The sequence below is a fragment of the Hordeum vulgare genome, chromosome 5H, assembly GCF_904849725.1.
Source record: "Hordeum vulgare subsp. vulgare chromosome 5H, MorexV3_pseudomolecules_assembly, whole genome shotgun sequence".
Lineage (NCBI taxonomy): Eukaryota > Viridiplantae > Streptophyta > Magnoliopsida > Poales > Poaceae > Hordeum > Hordeum vulgare.
The window spans coordinates 23,269,520-23,274,487 of NC_058522.1; positions in this window are offsets into that span (position 1 = coordinate 23,269,520).

Here is a 4,968-nt window from a genome sequence, read left to right on the forward strand (position 1 = left end):
TGGGCAGACTATGGGGCCACCACAGGGCAACCTGAGGTTTGGTATACCTGTAGTGTGACTCATCCGGCGTGTCCTGAGACTGAGATACGCGGCTCTTATCAGGGTCGTCGACACGTCGGGAGGTCCTGCTAGTCTTGTCTTACCTTAGCGGTATATCTTGCGTATAGGAATCCCAGTGAAGCTTTGGTTTTCCCCAGAGTTGAGGTTTTCCTCTAAGGAATCCAACGAGATCACGAGATTCGTGATAGAGGATGCCTTTGCGGCCTGTGTTCGTTTGTGATGGACTAGTTGGAGCACCCCTGCAGGGTTTAATCTTTCGGAAAGCCGTGCCCGCGGTTATGTGGCAACTTGGGATATTTTGTTAACATCCGGTATTAGAGAACTTAAACATAAAGTAATAAAAATGCCAACTGTGTGCGTAACCGTGACTGTCCCTTCGAAGATCTCTCTTCGGTCGGGAACACGGTGGGGTTATGAATGCCGTAGGTAGGTGTTCAGGATCACTTTCTGATCAAGTATTCTCGATTGTTAGCGTAGACCACTTTCACTTCACTTTTGCGTAAGATAGCCACTTATTCAATCATAGGTTGCAGCAGCCTGAAACACTTCGTCCCTTCCGTACCCAAATAACGTGACTAGATTTGGCACCAAGGTCCTAGATTGATGAGTCCCCGTGGCTCACGTATTCCTCCGAAACTCCCAGCAGGTATAGGTATCCCGGAGACAGATGATCCCGACGGCACCCAGCTGGCGTGGCATTACGACGAGGAGACAGATCGCCTTTATGTGAACTATCCAGAGGACTGAGCCGTGGTCGTGATCGTGTGCCTGCAGCGGGTAGCATAGCATTTTCCCTGTTTTGTAGTCCGTACCGGAACTACCTTGTTTGTATCTGCGTTGTACTCGGTATTATTAATAAGAAGACAGTTGAATCCCAGATTGTCTACTGTAATTATTATTATGTGCTATGTTTACTTGCTTGCGAAACGCTTAGATGCGCTTCTTTCCTATTCGGGGGCCTCGACCCCCAGATCGGAAAGGACCGCATCTTGGTCGTTACAAGTTGGTATCAGAGCCTTACGACCATAGGAGCCTTAGTGTGATCGTATTTGGCCGAGTCGAGTCTAGTTAATGTTTTGAGTCTTAGTTATATTGGAGAGTAGGTTTCATTTTTCTCCTCTTCTTTGCTCTGGTGAGGCTTCCGTCTTAGGAAATCTTTAACTCTACTCCTTTTCTCGCTCAAAATTTTTTTAGGATCACGTGGGTATTTGTGAAATCTATATGATTTCGATGTGACGGAATCATGTCCTGGTGCCTCCTATCTGCTCTAAGTATCAGGGGAGTTGAGCTCCAGGGATTATCGCGCACATCACCATCATTCAGATTTCTGAGTATCTAAGAACGGAGGGTGTTCGTTATTGCTTCAATACGGGCAGTGGTGAGATAACCCCGACGTCCCCAGTACTGGTGTAGATTGTTCGGGTATATTACCACACTTTGTATCGTTGTGATCACGAGGATCTGTTGTAGACGAAGGTCCGAGATGTTGGTTGTGTGTTGAAGGATGTGATACAGGTGACGGCTTAGTTTAGGAGTTGTGTGAAATACTCCTTGTATCCGGGTGCCTGATTGCATGACCAGTTATTTCGGGAATTCTTAGGTGGGATATCTGGTAGTATCTTATAGGACTATCTTCCTACCGACGCTTGATTGAGGTTTGGGAAGTCTCGATCATATGTTTGTTCCGAGCAGTTCTAGCTCACACTTGTTTGTTGTGGCCTTATCGGAATTTTGTCGTCTGTTACTTTGAGAATGCACTCTTGCTATGTTGTTCGAGTGCAATACTAAGTTCTATTCAGATATTCTGTCTTTTGATTCGGCATATCTTCAATTATTCTGTGGACTAATATGTTGTCCGTCTTCAGGATGGCTCCACCAACTCGTCAGACCCCAGCGCGTGAGGATATGCCGCCTCCACCTCCTCCTCCGCCACCGCCGCCGCCTCCTCCTGCAGAGGCCTGGCAGGCGATGATGGCAGCTACCAATGCAAATACTCAGATGCTGTTGCAGTTGATCCAGGAGAGAGCCAATCATCAGCAGGGCAATTTCCAGCAGGGTGGCAAGCACTTCGCCAGTCTGAGTCAGTTCCTGTCAAACCAGCCTAAGACGTTCACTTCTTGCGACCAGCCGTTTGATGCGGAAGATTGGATCCGTGATATGAACAAGCATTTTGAGTGTAGCAATGTGCGTCCAGAGGACTATGTCAAGTTTGCAACATTCCAGTAGAAGGGGCAGGCTTCTATTTGGTGGCAGCAGCTTAAGGACTCCAGAGGTGGCAGGGTGATGACTTGGGACGAGTTTTGTCGTGACTTCAGGTCCCACTACATCCCTTCCAGTTTTGTTGAGGAGATGTGTGAGAAGTTCAGGCGCTTGAAGCAGGGCAGCAATTCTGTGTACAAATACAATGTTTAGTTCCACGAGCTGGCCCGTTACACGCTGCAGGATGTTCCGGATCAGAGGAGCAAGATATACCAGTTCAGGGGTGGCTTGAAGGAGGATTTGCAGTTAGCACTCGCTTTGCACGATCCTGAGGAGTTTGACAAATTCTATAACTTAGCTCTCAGAGCAGAGTCAGCCTTGCTCAGGGTGGAGAACTCCAAGAAACGTTTCAGAGATTCTAGCTCTTCCTCGACTCAGGTGGTTCAGAAGCAACAGAGGTTTTGGGTTTCTCCTCCTTCTCCTCGGCACTCTCAGCAGCCGAAGCACTCAGGTGGACGTGGTTCTTCCCACCCACCCAACCCTGGCTTCCAGCAGAGATATCAGCATCAGAAGCAGGGGCCTCCTAAGATTCAGTTCCGGCAGCCAGCAGATGTCACTTGTCACAAATGTGGGCAAAAGGGTCACTATGCCAACAAATGCACTTCTCAGCTCCGTCTGCCGCCTCCTCCTCCAGGCAAACCTCCTAGCAACGCTCTTGTGAAGTTCAACCCCAGGTCAGCTCGAGTTAACATGGTGAATGCAGCTGAGGCAGAAAATTCATCGGATGTGATCATGGGTAATCTCCTAGTCAATGATTTTCCTGCTAAAGTCTTGTTTGATTCTGGTGCATCGCATTCTTTCTTGTCTTATCCGTTTGCGGCAAAGCACGATTTCCATCTTCAAGAGTTGGCCAGGTCTTTCGATATTGTTTCTCCGGGCATGCTTATGAGTTATCGTTGGTTTGCTCCGGATGTTTCTATCAAGATGGAAAATTATGCTTTCCTGGTCTCTCCGTATGTCTTGGGAAAGTCCGACATTGATTTGATCCTTGGTATGGACTGGTTGGCCATGAATAAGGCATCAATTGATTGTGAAGCTAAAGAGGTGAAACTTACCCACTCTTCGGAGGATGTGATTATATTCGCGGCGCGCGATGACACAATCCGCTTGTTCTCCTTGAATGATAAGGGTGAGATCAATCCCATTGAGCAAGTTCCAGTAGTCTGCGAATATCAGGACGTGTTTCCTGAAGAGCTGCCAGGGATGCCTCCGCACCGTGAAGTGGAGTTCGTCATTGAGCTTGAGCCAGGCACAGAGCCAGTGTGCAAGCGGCCGTACAAGCTGGGTCCAGAAGAGTTGAAGGAACTCAAGAGGCAACTCGATGAGCAGGAGTGTTTGGGTTTGATCAGACCAAGCTCGTCTCCGTGGGGATGTGGTGTTCTGTTTGTCAAGAAGAAGGATGGTACGGAGCGGCCATGTGTCGATTACCGCCCATTGAACAAGAAGACTATCAAGAACAAATATCCACTCCCGAACATAAATGAGTTGTTTGAGCAGCTAAAAGGTGCTAAAGTATTCTCCAAGCTTGATCTCAGAATGGGCTATCATCAGATTCGCATTCGCGAGGAAGACATTCCGAAGACGGCATCCAGGACCAGTTTTGGCTCGTATGAGTATACGGTCATGTCTTTTGGTCTGGCTAATGCTCCTCCGACTTTTTGCCGATTGATGAACTCTATTTTCTCGCCATTCAAGAATGAGTTTGTCTTGCTCTATCTCGATGACATTCTGGTCTTTTCTGAGGATGAGGAAGAACATGAGAAACATCTCAGGTTGGTGCTTGATAAACTGAGGGAATACAAGCTGTATGCCAAGTTTTCCAAGTGCGAGTTCTGGCTGAAAGAAGTGGTGTATCTTGGGCATATTATCTCTGCCGAGGGCATTAAGGTTGACCCGTCCAAGGTTCAAGCCATTGTTGAATGGGAACCTCCGCAGAATGTGAAGCAGCTTCGAAGCTTTCTCGGTCTTGCCGGATATTGCAGAAGATTCGTTGAGAACTTCTCCAAAATCGCCAATCCGCTCTCTAGTCTTGTTCAGAAGGGTGTCAAGTATGTGTGGTCTCCAGAGTGTCAACTGGCTTTCGATACACTCAAAGAGAAGCTTACCTCCACTCCGGTATTGGCTCCTCCGGATGATTCCAAGCCATACTAGGTCTTTTGCAATGCTTCTCTTCAGGGGTTCGGTGCAGTATTGATGCAAGATAGGAAGGTGGTTGCTTATACCTCCAGGCAGCTGAAGCCTGCGGAGAAGAACTATCCTGTGCACGATCTCGAGCTAGCAGCTGTTGTGCACGCCTTGATGACTTGGAGACATCTCTTGTTGGAACGTAAGGTTGAAGTTTTCACCGATCACAAGAGCCTCAAGTATATCTTCACTCAGCCTAACTTGAATCTTCGGCAAACACGTTGGGTGGAAATGCTCCAGGATTTTAATCCGAGTGTTGAGTACACGCCAGGCAAGGCAAATGTTGTGGCAGATGCATTGAGCAGGAAAGCATATTGCAACAGTCTGATTCTGCAACCTCTCCAGCCGGGTCTTTCTGAGTCTTTCGGGAAGCTCAATCTTCAGCTGGTTCCTCAAGGTTTTCTTGCGAACCTTCAGATCTCTCCTACCTTGGAAGATCAGGTTAGAGCAGCTCAGCTACTTGAT